The 18,114-nt window shown below is 43.7% G+C and overlaps 1 long non-coding RNA gene across 1 annotated transcript; it reads left to right on the plus strand.

Annotated features, from left to right (window-relative positions):
- The first annotated feature begins 8,422 nt into the window (after positions 1-8,422).
- Positions 8,423-14,031, plus strand: LOC129673857 (uncharacterized). The gene is made up of 3 exons (XR_008719743.1): positions 8,423-8,477; positions 11,337-11,461; positions 13,973-14,031. It is a non-coding gene; the product is annotated as an uncharacterized LOC129673857 (long non-coding RNA).
- The last annotated feature ends 4,083 nt before the right edge of the window (positions 14,032-18,114 follow it).

An 18,114-nucleotide genomic window follows, 5' to 3' on the forward strand; every position in this document is an offset into this window, starting at 1 on the left:
GGAAGCGTCCACAAAGGTCAGAAGAGTCCAGGTCTTCTCGGACTGGAGTTATAGGGAGCTCTGTGGATGCTGGGAATTGAAGGAGTCCTCCAGAAGACAAGCCGGTGCTCTTGACTGCTGAGCCATCTCCACTGCTCTCATTTGTGAGGAGAGCTGTTTCACAAGCGCTGCTCTGCCTTGTCTGGGAGAGACTTTCATGTTTCCTCACACTCCTTCCATTTGCCACATTTGAACCTAAGATATAAAACCATAGATCACCCCATGCTACGCAGGCACATCCTCTCCGGTCACAGCCTTATCAAAACGATGTCACCATCATGGCAAAAAGGAGGGGCCCAGATACAAGGGAGGGCCCCTTGACATGTCACAATCGTCTTGAATCTTACAGCCCTGGCTCTGTAGGAGTCCAGGTGGCTGCCAGGTAGTCATTTTCCTTCAAATAACACATCCCTGTTATGGGGACAAGCAGCTGGAGAGAAAGCCACAGTAAATTGGCACCAACTTGTGGTCATGTCCATTCTGGTGTGTGTGTGTGTGTGTGTGTGTGTAAAATCGGGTTTAATAAGGGCTGCCTTCAGTAGCAAGGGTAAAAAGTTGTAAGAGCAACTTAACTTACCCGTGGCTACACCACTGATGAAAATACCCATCCTCCGGCAACCATTCACTACACCTAGACCCTCAGGGGAGGGGTGGGGAAGGGCGGGGGACGGGGTGGCCTCTTTGAGCCTTTCTTCCCAGCAGTTGTTAACCGCCTGTAGGATACTTTCTTTTGGTTTATTTTCAAGTTCATATTTTAGGTCAGTATTAGTAAAAAAAAGTTTGCCATTTTCTGTATCTCATCTTACTACATTAACTTAATAAGCAGACTTTAAACTTCTTCATATACTGCTTAAGGACATTACCCAAGAAAGGTTTTACCAATTCATTTCTTTTTTTTTTTTCACCCACCCCCTTTCTAATTCATTTCTATTGTTAATACATGAAAGTATTGATTCTTTTTCATTCTTTCCAACCTGCTCTTCAACAATTTCCATTTCCTCAACTTGAAGAGGTATTTAATTGTCTTGACTTATGGCTTCCTCATTTCTGGTCAGGCTCGAATTTCTGTTCTCTACCCTTTATTCTCCTTTCTGTCACAGTACCCCCTACTACTTGGCATCTGTCCTAGTCCATGTTCCATTGCTATGAAGAGACACCACGACCACAGTGACTCTTACAAAAAAATTTAACTGGGGTTGGCTTATAGTTTCAGGGGTTTAGTCTATTACCATTACGGCAGGAAGCATGGCAGCATGCAGGCAGAAACGGTGCTGGAGAAGGAGCTGAGAGTTCTAAGCCTGGATCTGCAGGCAGCAGGAAGAGAGAGACACTGGGCGTGGCTTAGGCCTCTAAAACCCCGCCTCCAGTGACACACTTCCTCCAACAAGGCCACAGCTACCAATCCTTTCAAATAGATGAGCCTACGGGGACCATTCTTATTCAGGCCATCACAGATCCTTATTTAAACTTCATCTGTTTACATGCTTATGTAGTAATTATTTTAATGTCTCACTAAAGAGCAAGTTCCACAAAAGTACAGAGACATAAATCTCATTTGCTACTGTACCTTCAGGACCTAGAACAATGGATGCCGTCATAGCTAGTAACTGCATTCATGAATGGTTTGCACAGATGTCCATTAAGATTGGCATTAGCTAAAATCCCAGATTTAGTGGGGTTTTTTTTTGTTGTTGTTTTGTTTGTTTGTTTTCAGTTTCCTGCCCTTCATGTCCTAATCATCTTGAAGGAATCTGTTTTGTCTTTAGAAAAATCCAGTTCAAATCCTGGATTTGGCTGGTCTCTGTTCCTAGCTCTCAGAATAGTCTCCTCTATTCATGGATAATGGCCCTGGGCCTTCCTGTGAGATGTCTGCTCTGTTCGTAAGGAGTGTTAGCCTTTAGCACTCTCTCAGGATCACTCTAGTAACATGGATACCAAGAGGTTACACCAATTTTGGGATGTCTCTTTTAGGTGATGATTTTTACCTCCTCCACTAATGAAATATGTATGTTAAGATGTACACACATACATGTCTATGTTTGACCCTTGTTTTTTGAAACAGACTCTAGGCTGACCTTGAACTCCTGATCTTCCAGCCTCCATCCCCCAAGCGCTGGGGTTACAGGCCTGAGCCGTGCCTAGAGGAACTCTCAACAATGTGCTTTGCATACACGGGCAAGCAAAGGAATGACAAGAGCACATTGCCCGTGAGTCTCTGCCATGCAGGGGTCACCAGCCGGGGTTCTGTGTCCAGCTTTTGTTAGAGGAAAGTCTTAGGAAAAGGAAACTGTAAATCACTTTTGAGTGTGCTGTCAAATGCATGTGTGACACAGTCTCCCTACCCTCTCCCCCACTGACCATTGTCTATGCCAAATCCTTTCTTTCTCCTTGGTAAAGATAAGAAAATTTTCTGTATATTTAATTTTTGTTTATCGCTTACATGAAGTTCATCTAGTCTATGCATTTTATTTATGTTTGGTTTTGAGTTCATTGTTCCTATTGAAAGAGTAAAATCAAGGGCTGGTGAGATGGCTCAGGTGTTAAGAACAGTGCCTTCTCTTTCCATGGTTTCTGAGTTCAATTCCCGGCAACCACATGGTGGCTCAGGACCATCTGTAAAGAGGTCAAATGCCCTCTTCCGGCGTGCAGGTGTACACGCAGACAGAGCACTTGTATTTGAATCCAGTGGCAGTGTTTTCAAATACAAATAATTAAATAAACATTTGTACACAAGGCACATTACCCAGAAACTGCCAAGAACCCCATACATAGTCCTAATTTTGGCTCCAAATTGTCCTCTGGCTTGGCAAGGACTGAAGGAAGCTGCCAGTCAGTGATGTGCTTACTCTTAGATGCATCACCAAGCATGCTGCTGATGTTGTCTGAGTGTCCTTAGGAAGCAAGACAGCAATGAATCCAGATGGTGATTCTTCCTCTACGAATGCTTAGACCCCAATACAGACGAGAAATACGTTGAGTGTGTAACAAACGCACCATTCACACAAGCGTGGCGGAGGGGCCCCAGCTCTGTGCAAACACAGCAAAAGATTAAGTAATCTTGGTCTGCTGAAGAAGAGGTCAGGGTATCTTCTTGAATCACGTCGTGAAGAAATGTCTGAGAGTGAGCTGGCTGGTGAAACGGGGAAATGTGATTAGGCTGAGCAACTGGAGCAAGTGCCCTTTCCCATCGTCTTCGCTATTTCTTCTGAGCAACGCACGGAGGTTGTTTTGGTTGCCTGTTTGTTTTTTAAACAGTGGTCTTTTACCCAAATTTGGTGAGGAATAGAGAGGGTCAGAATGGTTGGCCTCTCAGTCAGGACTCGTCTTAGAAGCCTTGACAAAATAATAACCATTCGGCCACAGAAAGGAGAAAGAAAGGCTGGGAAACTGGGAGTCTTCGTCTGAGAGAGAAGTCAGCCTTAACCCCCGTAGCTTGAAGGAGAGGGGCATCAGGTGTCACACACAGGAAACAGCATTTCCACTGGTGGCTTCTGAACCGAACCAGCTGCCACAACCAGGTTGGGAGAATAAGGGTCCCAGGAGCCCTTGCTCTCACAGACTTCTAGTCTTGTCTGTCTAATTTGGCAGCTGATGTTGACGCTGAAGAGACAGAAGGCTGGAGTGTGTGACTGACAGAAATGCCTCTAGGGTAGAAAGACAGTAGGATTGTAACTTAGGAAGCATGTCAGCTCTCCCCGTCCCCTCACACATGCTGCTGCTGGGGAGAAAGTGTTCCACACAAGGCCGCTGCCTCAGCAGTGGGCACAGACACAATTACCCTTCTTCCAGGCAGAAGCATTGCTTTAGCTTGGCTTGTGGTGCTGTGATCAAAAGCAACTGGGAGAGGAAAAGGCTTATTTCAATTTACCCTTCCAATCCTTCAGGAAGAGAAGCCAGGGCAGGGACCCAGAGGCAGGAGCTGAAGCGGAAGCCATGGCAGGATGCTGCTTGCGAGCTTGGTCCTCACAGCTTGCTCTGCCTGCTTTCTCATACCACCCTGACCGAATGCCCAGGGTTGGCACAGCGCACAGTGGGCTAGGCCCTCCCGAGTCAGTCAGTCAGTCAGTCAATCAGGAAAATGCCCTATAGGCTTCCTTAGAGGCAATCTGATGGAGGTATTTTCTCAATTGAGTTTCCTCTTCTCAGACAACTCTGGCTTTGTGTTAAATTGAGAACAAACTAACAAGAGAGGGTGTTTCACTTTAACATAAACTGTGTGTTACGTTATACCAACATCGTAGTATTTTCTAGGAAGAAGTGAGAAGCGATGCCTGGGGATTCAGCCTGGAAGACTACCTATAGGTCGGTCTCTAGTGAGCTCTGCCACATTGTCCGAAATCACAGCTGTGAGGAGCAGAGTCCCTGCCTGAATGCAGGACCCTGGTCCTCCTTCCTGGAAAGTGCTGGGACGTCAAAAGACTTCCAACGTCTGCTGTCCTCGGCAAGCGCTAAGGCACCAAGAAGACAGAAATGTCGTATTTCTTGGCCCTCTTCACATCCCTACTGCGAAAGATGAATTTTACCCAGAGAGAACCTAGCTTTGACTTGATTTCAGCCCATTCCCACTGTGCCTAACAAAGCTGAAAGCGCCTTGCTGAGTAGAAAGAAGCGATCGGCCGTGATCAGCAGTGACGCTTCGGTGGTCTCACAGCAGCGTTCCCTTGGACCACGGGGAAGCTACTTAACTTCTCTGAATTTATTTATGTCACACGCAGCACTGACACAATGATAACACGCAATAAGCGAGAAGTGTTTGCTCTCTGGCTAACATTTTTTCCGTTGAAATTAATTTTTATTTTCTGCTGAGCGCCAGTCCAGAGGCTAGCCTAGGGGAAGAGGAACTGAGCTGTGGCGGTGAGGAAGGGGTCAGACCACGAGAAGCTCAACCTTACCCACAGGCTGGATAAAACCCTTAAAACACAAAGCCGTGTGCGGACAAGCTCGAGGGCAGGGCCTCTCTGTGTGCACCCCTTTTGATCCTCCTGAGTGCAGACTTCCCTGCAAATCTCTATTTCACGCCAAAGTCCTGCTGAGTCCGTTAGCTGTACTAGCGGAGTGTTTTTGAGACTGTGGGTATGTTATCAGGGACTTCACCGATGGGAGCTTTCAAACAGTCCCGAAGTGTAAAATGCTCTCCAAACAGCTGATGTCATCTCCAGTGAGGTTTCCTCATTCTCCCTCCAGTTTGCCTCCTCCCGCAGATTGCTGTACTTAGGGTATCAGCAACTTTATTCATTCACTAAATGCTAAGGATATTTTGAAGGACAGAATTGCATTGCCAACAGAAGACGTCTTAGAAATTTGGGATTGTGGTGTCTTAAAGCAGGTTATTCTTCTTGTCTATACAAATCCAATGTTGAACAGTTTATAATCATGCTGAATGTTCACACACACACACACACACACGCACACAAATAGTCGAATTTTCACAGACAGGTTCACGGAAGTTGAAGATGACAAAATGGAGCCTCTAGTAAAACCAAACAACAAACCCCCAAACATAACAGAACAACAACAAACAATCCAGGGAACTGAGGCTCTGTGGAGGGTGTGAGATCAGCTCCCAGCACAGGTGCCCCATCGCTGCTGGAACTCCGACACCAGAAGATCTGCCGCCCTCTTCTGGCCTCTGGGAGCACTGCACTCACATGAACAAACCCACACACATACACATAATCCAAACGAAGGACGGAGTGAACTTCTGAGTCAGGCATGGTGGTGCACACCTGTAATCCTGCACTCAGAAGCTGGAGACAGGACAAGCAGAAAGTCCAGACTAGCCTCAGCTACACGTGGAGTGTGAAGCCAGATTGCACTAAATGAGACTCTTGTCTCAAAAACCAACAAAAATCTACATTAGAACTCCATGGCCATGGACTTTGGGTAATAATTCTGTTGTCACTGTCTAGAGCTTGAACATGGTGAGGATTTCATCCTGGTGATTATCACCATTACTTCTTACAGAAAACATCCATGCTGTGCCTTTGGCAAAATCACCATATAATAGTGTGTAACATTCTAAATAACGGGAAGAGTGAAATGGAAAAAATATATTTTATAGGATGAATATTTCTGATAGTTAGAGAAAAGCCAGCTCTCCTTAGGAACTCATGAAACCAATTCCCATCTGCTAAAAGGAGTCATTTTCCTTAGCTCTGTAGAAGGGACATGGCTACCTGTGGTGCCTATCAGCATAGCAAAGCTCACGCTGGCTCTCAGGCTCCCATAGTATCTGCCTGTTACATGTTTCAAAGTCCACGATAGCATCCTGGCCTTTCTCACCTCCTCTGACACTTAGCTCCCTCCGGCTCAGGGGATTCCCTCCTCCCAGCATCCTTCTTAGAACCCGCTATTCTCACCACCTGCCCCCACACTGCTGTCCGTCTCCTGCTATCTCACTATCTCCAGCTATTTCCTCTCTAGCTCTCCCAGGCCCTTAGCCTTGGCCATGTCCGGTCTGTTGGCTGTGTTTAGGCTACTTTTTTTCTTTCTTCTGGGCTTCTTCAGATGCCTCTGCTGTTCTTTGTCTCATATCTATGATAAAAATCTTAACTGTCTTGCCGAGTGGCCATGTCTGCAGCTCCTTCACTGCACCCCCCCCAAATACAATTACCAACCATGTCGAGTTAGCCAATTAAAAGTATTAAGTCCTTTTTATTCATGGTCAGAGCAAGAGCAGCCTTGTGTCTCTGTAAAGTCCCTTCGTGCCCAGGCTCAGGGGTACAGAATTTTTAAGGCAAAACCCACAAGAACCATAATTGACATCAAAGTTAGATGAAGATCAGGCAAACCTTGAAATGTTCATTCCTGGCAGAGCATAGTAATTATTTTAGATATAACAGGTCAATTATTTTTAAGTTATTCTAGTTTCCTTTTATTTTGGCTAACATGTCAAGGCCATGGACATCTCAATTGTACTGCTGATGGACCCGACTGATTCCATTTTAGGGTAAAAGTCCATTTTGTTATGAGTTCAGAATAAGTGGGTTCTATTTGCTATAAAATTCAAGTTTGACTCGCATAGACTCTACCCTAATAAAATAAGGTGTTCTGACAAGGAATCTTGAAATGTTCTGCCAAGATGAGCTGTCAAATAATCTAATCTGCTATCTGCTTCTGTAAGATTCACTTGTACAGTCCGTGTGTTAGCACACCCCCAGTTTACACTTCTTCCCATGTAAAAGGAGGCCTGAAAAGCTGACCCACATCGTGTTCTCCAAAGCCGCTCTGGAGGGTCCATCCTATGCATAGTGAATATGGCTTTAGTTTGGTGGTTTCCGTTCTCAACACTGCCAAGGCAGTTGTGACTGCTGTTGGGGGTAGGCAGAGAACTACCTAAACAAACACAGACTGGAACCAGAACAAGATGACGCTACCTTAGTCATTTCAAAGAGACTCGAGGTATCTGCTGCAAGGCCACTGTGTGTTCCGTCTGGGACGAACCTTGTGTTCCTGTTGTACAGCATTGCTTGATTAACCTTCTGTTGGCTTGGTCCCCTTCCTCCCCTGAAAATAGCATATATAAGACACAGCTCACTCAAGACCTCCCAATGCCAAGTGAAGCTATTTCCTTATCTTCTGACCTCCTGGTGCTCTCTCTCAGGACCTGTCACTGAAGAAAGTGACCTATTGTCCTGATCAAAATATGCAATATCCAATTTTATGCTGCACAGATCCCCTTTTCCGATTTAAGGTTTACGACAACATTGCGTAGAGGACACGAGGTCCCCGAGCTCACAGATGGCACCAGAGACACCAGAATAGTTAAACACACAGGCTTTCTCTTCAACAGAAGAAATCGGCACCTGTTCACCCAGAAGGCCAGAGCAGATGTTCCTGATAACCTCGTGATGTTTTGCTGTTCTGTGAAACCAGCCCTCACCCCAACCGCCCTTACCCTGAGCATTGTTTCTGTCAGTAGAACCCATTCTTGTGGAAGAGGTCACAGGTGCTTTGCAAAAGAATACACTTTGCAAGGGAGTTTCGAAGTTGTCATGCCGTAAGCTTTTTAAAATGGTAATTATCACAGGAAAATGTCCCTGTCCCCCAACCCCAAATTCACTGTGTTTAAATATCTGAAAACCAAAACGCCTGGAGTCAGACTCCAGATGTTTGAAGCAGCCTTGCTAACTAAGTCATGCTGAGCCCAGTTTCCTTCTAACCTCATGCTGACTGTGACACTTGGTTTTCTGTGACATTTGGTTTTTCCCTTAAAAACCCCGTTCCCTTGGCGCTGGCTGTTGCTCTCCCATCCAGTGGTGTCAGAAAGGACTGCGACCCAAGCTCAAGCCTGAATAAAGACCCTTGTGTGTTTTGCTTTGGACTCATGTTCCTGGTGGTCTCTTGGAGGTCTTGTGACATAGGCGGAACATTTGGGGGCTGGTCCTGGGTTCCCCCAAACCTCCAGGACCCTGACGTGGAGGATGTTGTGCTGGCTGGTAAGTGTCTCCGTGCAGTGTCTGTGTTTGTGTTTACTCTCGGTTTTGAAAAGCCTGGAGGTGTCTGTATCTGTGGCACGACGTGGCTAAGAGCGAACCCACTAGACAGTTAAAGCCATTGGGGTCAGGGAAACCGTGCCTGGCCCTGGGGTGGACGAGGGATCTGACCGTCAGTTGGGGAGATTTTCGGTGGAGGACAGAGAGCCCCGCCGTGGGTTTCTCTCCTCTCTGTGCTGCTTTCAGTTTCCGCAGCAGGAGTCTGTGAGTCTGAGTTTTTGGATTCACTTCTCTTTCCAGTCTCGGTGTGGCTACTTTTAATGTGTTTGCCTTTGTTTTGTTCCTTGTATTTGTGCGTCTTTGTTTGTATTGGACCGTGACGGACGCTATGGGACAGACTGCTTCTAACTCCCTAGACTTAACTCTTACCCATTTCTGGGAGGCCCTAGTCTAGCAGGTCTCTGACAATGCTCTGGTCTCTGCCACTACTCAGGTCTCTGGTGGCAGAGGTCTTCTAGAGTCGGGTTGCTTGGGAATGCAGCCCACCCACAGAAAGGCTTCTGTGCAGGCAGGCAGCTCTTTTTTTTTTCTTTTAAAAAATTTTTATGTTAATTACAATTTATTTGTTTTTGTATCCCAGCGTAGTTCCCTCCCTCATTCTCTCCCAATCCCACCTCCCCTCCCTCCCTCATCTCCTCCCATGCCCCTCCCCAAATCCATTGCTAAGGGAGGTCCTCCTCCCCTTCCATCTGACCCTAGCCTATCAGGTCTCATCAGGACTGGCTGCATTGTCTTCCTCTGTGGCTTGGCAAGGCTGTTCCCCCCTCAGGGGGAGGTGGTCAAAGAGCCAGCCACTGAGTTCATGTCAGAGACAGTCCCTGCTCCCCTTACTAGGAACCCACTTGGATACAGGCAGCTCTTAAAGAGGCAACAGCAGCTTCTCAGGAAAGAAAGCTACAAGCCTCTATGGTCATAAGAATTGGATTCAACAGGTAGCAAGATGTTCCTCCCTTGAAATTACAGCTAAAAGAAGTAAAAATAAGTTTTGTCTGTATGTTTTGAATATGTAAGTTTACTACGTTTTGCATGTCTTGTGCTGATTATTGGTTATTAAGTATGTTAAGGTTTTACATGATTTCTGTCCTGTCTTAAAAACCAGGTTTATAAAAAATAAGGTTTGAAACTCTGTTTATATGAGATGTTAAAGCTGCATCTCCATGTGTTTGTACACAAGAACTTTTCTTGCTGGTAACCAAAGTTTATAACATCAAAATAATACACTTGGTATTGATTTTAGAGGCACTGAATTGTTTACATGGATAAAATTTGGTTTTGACTTCTAAAAACTATGGTTATGCTCTATGATTTCACTCTGAGTATTTTAATATTTTAATGCTGCAAAAACAGGCTTTGGAGAATGTTTAGGGCTATAAAACATTTTAAAGTTCATCAGGTATTTTAAAATAATGAGCTTGGGCAATCTAACAAAGAACTTGGAACAGTTTCTCAACCCTTTGGCGTTGTCAAAACACCTTGGTATTTATTTTATCACTTTTGCCAAGTGAAACCAAGCCATACTGTTTAAGCCAATTAAGAAAACTGCAGCTTTTACAGTATATCATGGCAGGATGATAAAAACCCATGGAATGACTTAAGAGAGAAATGGAAGTTTTTATGTTGTCTGAAAAGCAAGGGAGACAGCAAGAGACTGGGATAATAAAGAAAAGAAAAGAATATCTTGTCGAAAGTAAAAATATCTGGTTAAACCAGAGGAACGGAGCTAGGAAAAGCCTAACTTGGAGGTATATAGAATGTTATGGAAGGTCAGGGTATGTATAGAAAGCCAGAGGGCATTTGAACTGTATTTGCTTTGGTTTCTCATACCTGCAAATATGATTTGAGAAGAGCTGTAAAAATGTTGTTCTTCATTTAAAAGGCTGGTGATTCTTCAATGCAAAATGTTTGCTTATGTTCTTTAAAGGGGGAAGAAGACTGTAGCTCCATGTTAGCCCAGGGTTTTACAGAGTCATAATCAAGTCATTGTTAACCATTATAGGAAATATATGCCCGACAGCCAGTTCCTATGTATATGATTTAATGCTGTTTCTTTCTGGCCGATAGGTTTGGTATGGCCAGAATCATCCATCTTTGCTGAGGGCTGCCAGCTGTGTTTAGTTCTCTGTTTAGTGCTGAGTCAAACTTTTGTCCTTTAAGCTTTTTGCTGTTCAGTTTTAATTCAATGTGGGAGGATCAGCAAGATTTGCTAGGCTCTCTATGTATTTGACTGAAAGTTTTGCTTTGACTTTAGTTCAGAAAGATATTTAAAGTCATGCTAATGACTGAAGTTGGTTACAAGATTGAGCTTTACATGGTCTCTTGTTTATGTTTTCAAGATTAAGCCTAGGATGGGTAACTACAAAGTTTGCTTTTGTAGATCTACTTGAAATAGATGTGGTCCTAAAACACTTATCTAAGGAATATGTCAGAATTAGAGATTATAGCATTCTGTTTTACAGGATGCAGTTTAGAGCAGATGATGAAAGATAGACAAAGAGTAACTTATAGGCTGGCCCTTCAGCTTGTCAGAGATCTGTGGAAGATGGCATGCTAACATGTGTAAGCTTATTATGACAGAAAGTCCTAGCAGTAGCTCCCCAAGGTCTCCAAGAAGATTTGGGCAGAACAACAGATGACTGCGACTCTGTATGGTCGTATGCTAACCACTGGGCAAGACTGCCCCAACTGGCCCAACGCTAGGGCCCAGCCTAAACTGTGGACAGAGCTGTGGACACCTGGAGAGTCATTGTTTCACATTGCTGAAGGCAAGGTGAGATCCGTCTCTCATGTTCTTCTTTTCCACAGAAACAGTCTTTCATCTGCTAGGCCCGATGGCTGGACCACCTCTGCTCATGATGCCGTGAGACCACAGGAGCCAGGGACAACTGCTTTGGTGGTGGACTGACTAGTCGTCTCTGTCATTTTGATTGGTACATTCATTTAGCTTATAATTTATCCTTCTCAGGTCTCTGATCACATTGATGGCTAAGCTAAGCCAATGGTAGCTTTGCAGCTAAAGAGCAGACAATTAGATCTACTGTTAGTTCATTGGTCAATTTATTAGCTAGTTAGAACTGCTAGGTACTAGATCTCTTATTTAGAAAGGCAAAGAGGTTTGCCTTGCTCACAGGCTTCATGTGTCTTTTGGTGAATAACTGGATAGAAAGATGTAAAGTTTATATAAGGTCTGAGGATATAAAAGTTTAAGTTATAAAGATGTAAAAGATTGGAGGGTCTAAGTATAAATAGATGTTTTAAAATATATGAATATAAATTATAATGATATAAAAATAATTTAGGGTATATTAAAATGGGAGATATTTCAGATTTCTCCCCTTCTATGCTATTGTTTTGCTTATGTTGTTATAAGATTTTAGAAGTTCAGAGCTTTGACGTTGATCAAGAGAGTTCTGATAAGCTGATGGAGCCCTGACTGCTTGTACTGGCTGGTTTGTGTGTCAACTTGGCACAAGCGGGAGTCATCACAGAAGGAGCCTCAGTTGAGAAAATGCCTCCATGAGATCCAGCCTTAGGGTATTTTCTCAACTACTGATCAGCGGGGAGGGCCCAGCTCATTGTGGGTGAGGCCATCCCTTGGCTGGTGGTCCTGGGTTCTGTAAGAAGGCAGGTGGAGGAAGCCAGGGGAGCAAGCCAGTAAGCAGCACCCCTTGGAGGCCTCTGCATCAGCTCCTGCCTCCATGTTCCAGCCTTGTCTGAATTCCTGCCTGACTTCCTCCATTGATGGACTATGATCTGGAAGTGTAAGCCAAATAACCCCTTTCCTCCCAACTTGCTTTCTGGTCATGGGGTTTCATCACAGCCATAGGAACCCCTAACTAAGACAAACCTTTAATCCAGACCTAATTGGGGCTATGCCTTCTGCTAGAAGCCCTTATAAGGATGTGGAAGAAGTAAGCTTTCGCTCTTTGCCTGCTTGCTCTCCTCTTGCTGGAAAGCCCATCCCTCCACTGGCATTAGAGCCTGTTCCTTCCTGATCCCAGCATCTACTTAAAGCAGCTGAGACATCCACCCGATTTTCCGTGTAATGAATACATACACATATATGTACGTTTTCATGTTATAAATTCTGTTACTGTAGAGAATCTGACTCACACACCAGGGAGCACCCAAACACACAAATGGCCAAAAAGTGAAACTTTAAGCACCAATATGGAGCATCTAAGGTCTGGCTATAAAGAGCAAACTGCTGAACGAATATTAATAATTACTATTGATTCACAAAGCATTAATTTCTCCTTATGAAGTCTAAATATGCTCTTTTTACAGAGATATATATTTATTAACTTTGAGATAGTGCTTTTCTGTGTAGCCTGGGCTGTCCTAGATTTGCTCTGTAGATTAGGCTGGCCTCAAACTCAAAAGAAGACCTATCTGCTGTCTTTGTGTCCCAAGTATTAGGATCAAAGCCATCTATTTAATTAATTAAAATATTTTAATTATTAATTAATAATACTTGCACATGCTTTCCATTTCGGGTGGGGAGCAGCTCAGACAGGAATGGTTAAGACAAGTGGCACAGGACGTGTGCCTGGAGGACAGGAAGTAGCTTAGGGGTTGATATCTGCCCAGCTCCAGAGCATTAAGGCTTATTAAAAACTTAAGAGCTTTTCTTGTCTTTGATTTATATAATAGTGGGTTAAAGAATAACTGCCACTTAGTTAATAATCAACATTAAGTAATATAATAATTAATTCCATTGACATAGGTAATAATAATCATATGAATTAGGGGCACCATCTGTAGAATGATTATTAATAATTAATATTGAGTCATATTATGGTAAATCATTAATTCTTAACCACTGATTTCCCCAAAATAACCACACATAGAGACTATGATTTATTCGGAAGCTAAGCACAGAGCTGGGCATAAAATCTGATCCACTGCCCACTCTTCCTCTCATCCATGGTTCCCAATACTTGCATTTATTTATTTTTTTAAAGATTTATTTATTTATTATGTATACAGTATTCTGCCTGAATGTATGTGTGCAAGCCAGAAGAGGGTACCAAATCTCATTGTAGATGGTTGTGAGCCATCATGTGGTTGCCAGGAATTGAACTCAGGACCTCTGGAAGAGCAACCAGTGCTCTCAACCTCTGAGCCATCTCTCCAGCCCTACTTGCATTTATTATCTTCTCTGGAATCGGTCCTTTCTTCTGTCTTCACCTTTCTCCCTCCTCATGATCCTTCTTCAACCTTCACTGCCTCAAACCTTAGCTCCACCTACCACTCTTCTGCCCAGTCCAGGCTGTAGGCAACTTTATTATCCAATCAGGGATAATTTGTAGACAAGATTCACAAATGTCATTTTGGATACGTGAGAATTTGTTCATAGACACCAGCGGTCTTGGTGGGCAAGCAGTTAAGATTTGAATACTTAGCTCCAGATCAACCACAACATACAATTGTTTCTACAGGAGAAGAAAAACTCCAGATTGATAAAAGTAAGATCTGATAGGGGGAGACTTCCTGAAGATCTTGGCTGTAGACAAAAGGAAAGAAATCAAGAAGATCAAACAGGACAGGTAACACAATTTGCTGATCCCTCCACATGGGCACAGCTCTGAGATGGACCGAGAGGTGGAAATGTCTCCAGCCAAGATTTCAGCTATGCATAGCCAAGAAATCTTTGGCTGCAAAATCCTCAGAACTTATCATGCCATTCTTTTAAATGACATAGATAAAAATTTATTCTACAGCTTGGTTATACAGTCCAAACTAACTTATGTAGAAAAACAAATGCTTTACCCATTTGAACAGGGAGCAGAGACTCATTTTTAACTGAACTGTGTTCAGTACATAGTTCATGTATATAGTAATAAAATTATATAATACCTTTGAAAGTTTATATATTTTACAGAGGATAGGACACAGACAGACAGACAGACAAGTAGCCCAGATGATCCAACTTCACCGACAGCCTCAATAAGTGTTTCCTAAACAATCTGCATCCAGGACAATTTCTAAATGGCTACCCAGATCATCTAGCATCTCAGACTGTTCTAAGTCAGGACTTCAGTGAAGCTCTGAACTTTCTCAGAATTCAGAGACTGCGCAGCAAAAGTTACAGCTAGATTTCTTAAGACTGGACAATATCCAAATTTTCTTGCCCCCCCCCACAAAGAAAAACTATGTCCCAAGTAATCAGGAAGCAATTTAACAAACCTACACCACCACATTCCCAAGATGGGGGGATGGTTTTTGGTCATTTTATGGGTGATAGATGTTTGTTATGATTTAAAAGGGTTTGGTTGTAGGAATGATAAGTAAGAAGGTAGATTATTGAATCTGCTTTTATACCAAAGAGCATTAATAAGCCAAAAATTTTACATTGGCATAAATCTTTGTATTTTGTTACATATTTAATATTGTATTTGGTTACAAAATGCTAAGGTAGTGTACCTTTGTAAATTTAAAAATTGCATTGTTAAATTCTAGTCCTTTTGAAAGCTGCTATTACAAAATGTTTAGAGTAATTATGAAGTGCATGTTAGCAGTCAGACAACAAAATTCATGGTCATGTTAGATACTAGTTTAGGTAATTACGAAAACATGTTTCCTAGATTGACAGATAAGATAAATGGTCCTCAAAAACCTCAGAGATCTACAGACTATGGCATTTAACGATTTTATTAACTTAAGACCTCTTTTGACCATGAGACAGGCCTGCTCCTGGCAGCACCCCTCTTCTACTTCAGAGAGCATCTAAGGCTTCATAGTGGCAAGCTAGCCACTGGGTGAGAAAATGTCCTTCTGTCAACTACAGGCAGGATACTGTCCAAACTGGACAAAAGGCATGTGGGAAAATCGACTGCTGAGCTTTGCAAAAACAAAGAAGACAAGTCCCTTAGAATTCCTGCCTCACAGAAAGGTCTGTCAAATATTCTGAGCCAGAAGGCTGAAGGTGATGCTCCAACATTATAGAACTTTCAGGCAGCCCAATATCTCCGTCATTTCCATATGTTTGGAAGCTGCTTGCCTGCACTTCCTACATATTTAGGTAATATTTACTCCTTCTTAAGTCTCTGATGAGGTTGAAGACTAGATAGTGATAGTCTCACAGCTAAATTTAAATTGTTTAGGATGATGGAAATTGATAGATGGTAAAATACTTTATCCAAGAGTGCCAAATACACAGATGTAAATCTTACCTGATAATGTTCATAACTGTTATTATTACATATTGTAGAACTCTGCTGGATAAGGTTGAAGTCTGGGTGCATCTGGAGAGCCAAACTGATCTCAGCCCATTAAGATGGACTCCCTCTTCTCAGCAGGGTCTGTCTCGATTCCCCCCTGATGTGGGTAAGCCCAGGTCTTGTACAGAGCATCACATAGCCCTCAGAGAAGTACCACAGGCTCCGCCTTTCCTGATGAGAGACCGCGTTCAGCTAGCACCTGTGGATTCCTGGAGATGCCCAACCGATGCTAATAGTTGCCTTGGCGTCTTGACTCTCCAAATGACCTTTGACTTTACCTAAAGATTGTTCCCACCCGTAGGATGACTAAGTACTATAGTCTCCTCGTGATGGGACCGTGCTACTGCATGTAAACCAGGCACTGTACCACTACATGAAAATCATGTTTCCCTGGCCCTCTGACCCCACTGAATCAAACACATGTGTCCCCGAAACCCCTCCCACTGCCCAGGGTTTATAAATCCCGGATTTGAAATAAACATGTTGAGTGTGCTCACAGCCCGCCCGGCGCCGTGTGATATCAGGAGCCTTCCAACATGGTGGCCTGAGATTTCTCATTTATTCCGGGGGGGGGGGGGGGGCTTCCCTCCGCCTTGGAGATTTGCCACCTGACCTCCAGGGGCTTGGCAGGCCTCGTGGGGCTTCTGCCTGTCATGGCACTGTCTCCGCAGTCAGCCCTGCCTCTGGTCGGTTTCAGGGCTCTGTGGTGCTTAGCACAGCACTTAACCGGAGAGCTGTAACACTTCGGTATTGCCATAGGCTTTGGAATGCCCAAGTTTCTACTACCGCTGGCAAGCTCACCCTAAAAGAGCTAAATTGTAACACTCCATGGAAAACATTTCCACACCCCAGGCTAGCATGCCGGCCTCACCCTAAAGTGTTCTAGCTGCTCCTGAGAGACAGAAAACCTGATCCTGGGGTTGCTCTGTTCTCCATCCAGAAGCTGAGTTCCAGGCACCTGCCGAAATCCAGGCCCCTGCCAAATGGAGAACGGCTACATATAGGTTTTTATTTTTATTATTTTTCTTTTTAAAAAATTCTTTATTAATTACACTTTATTCACTTTGTATTCCCCTTGTGGTTCCCTCCCTCCTCTCCGTCCCAATCCCTTTCTTCCTCCACCCTCTGCATGCATGCCCCTCCCCAAGTCCACTGATAGGGGAGGTCTTCTTTTCCTTCCTTCTGAGATTTTACCATCAGAATGGCTAAGATCCAAAACTCAAGTGACAACACATGCTGGAGAGGTTGTGGAGAAAGGGGAACCCTCCTCCACTGCTGGTGGGAGTGTAAACTTGTACAACCACTCTGGAAAGCAATCTGGTGCTTCCTCAGACAACTAGGAATAATGCTTCCTCAAGATCCAGCCATACCACTCCTAGGTATATACCCAAAGGATGCTCAAGTACACAAGAAGGACATTTGCCCAACCATGTTTGTAGCAGCTTTATTTGTAATAGCCAGAAGCTGGAAACAGCCCAGATGCCCCTCAACTGAAGAATGGATACAGAAATTGTGGTACATCTATACAATGGAATATTACTCAGCAATAAAAAACAAGGAAATCATGAATTTTGCAGGTAAAAGGTGGGATCTGGAAAAGATCATCCTGAGTGAGCTATCCCAGAAGCAGAAAGATGCATACGGTATATACTCACTCATATAGACATATAATATAGGATAAACCTACTAAAATCTGTACACTTAAAGAAACTAATCAAGAGGAAGGACTCTGGCTAAAATGCTCAATCCCTAGCCAGAAAGGCAAAGGGGATGGACATCAGAAGAAGGAGAAAAGAGGGAACAAGTCAGGAGCCTGACACAGAGGACAGGTTTTTTTTTTTTTTTTTTTTTTTTTAAGAGGAAGAGCCTATTATTAGACTGAAAGAGGTAGGTGGAGGCATAAAGTTATTGTGCAATTCAAATGCCGATATCTGAACCTCCATATCTATTTGCAATCCTTGTTCTGAGAATCTCCTGCCTCAATGTTGCAAAAACACTGCTCCCCAGTTATTCCCTGATATGCTAATAAAGCAGTTTACAGCCAATTGCTGAGCATGCTGAGAATAGGGCTGGACTTCCTGCCAGCCAGGGGAGGAGTTAGAGAAGGAAGCAGAGGATTCATCCATAAGGAAAGGTCCAGGAGACGTCAGAAGAGATTTAGCTGAGCAGGCAAGGCCACAAAGTGCAAGTATTTCTGGGATATATTCTGGAAGGAAACCAGACTAGTTTAGGGAGTTAAAAACAGTTTAAAACTGCTCAGGATTTTGCTCTACGGCTTGTTAAAAAATAAGATAGCCTCAATTATTTGGGTGACAGCTGGGATAAAAGCAACGGAGAAGCAAACACAATTTTCTAAGAGT

The sequence above is a fragment of the Psammomys obesus genome, unplaced genomic scaffold, assembly GCF_907164565.1.
Source record: "Psammomys obesus unplaced genomic scaffold, mPsaObe1.curated_primary_1811, whole genome shotgun sequence".
Taxonomy (NCBI): Eukaryota; Metazoa; Chordata; class Mammalia; order Rodentia; family Muridae; genus Psammomys; species Psammomys obesus.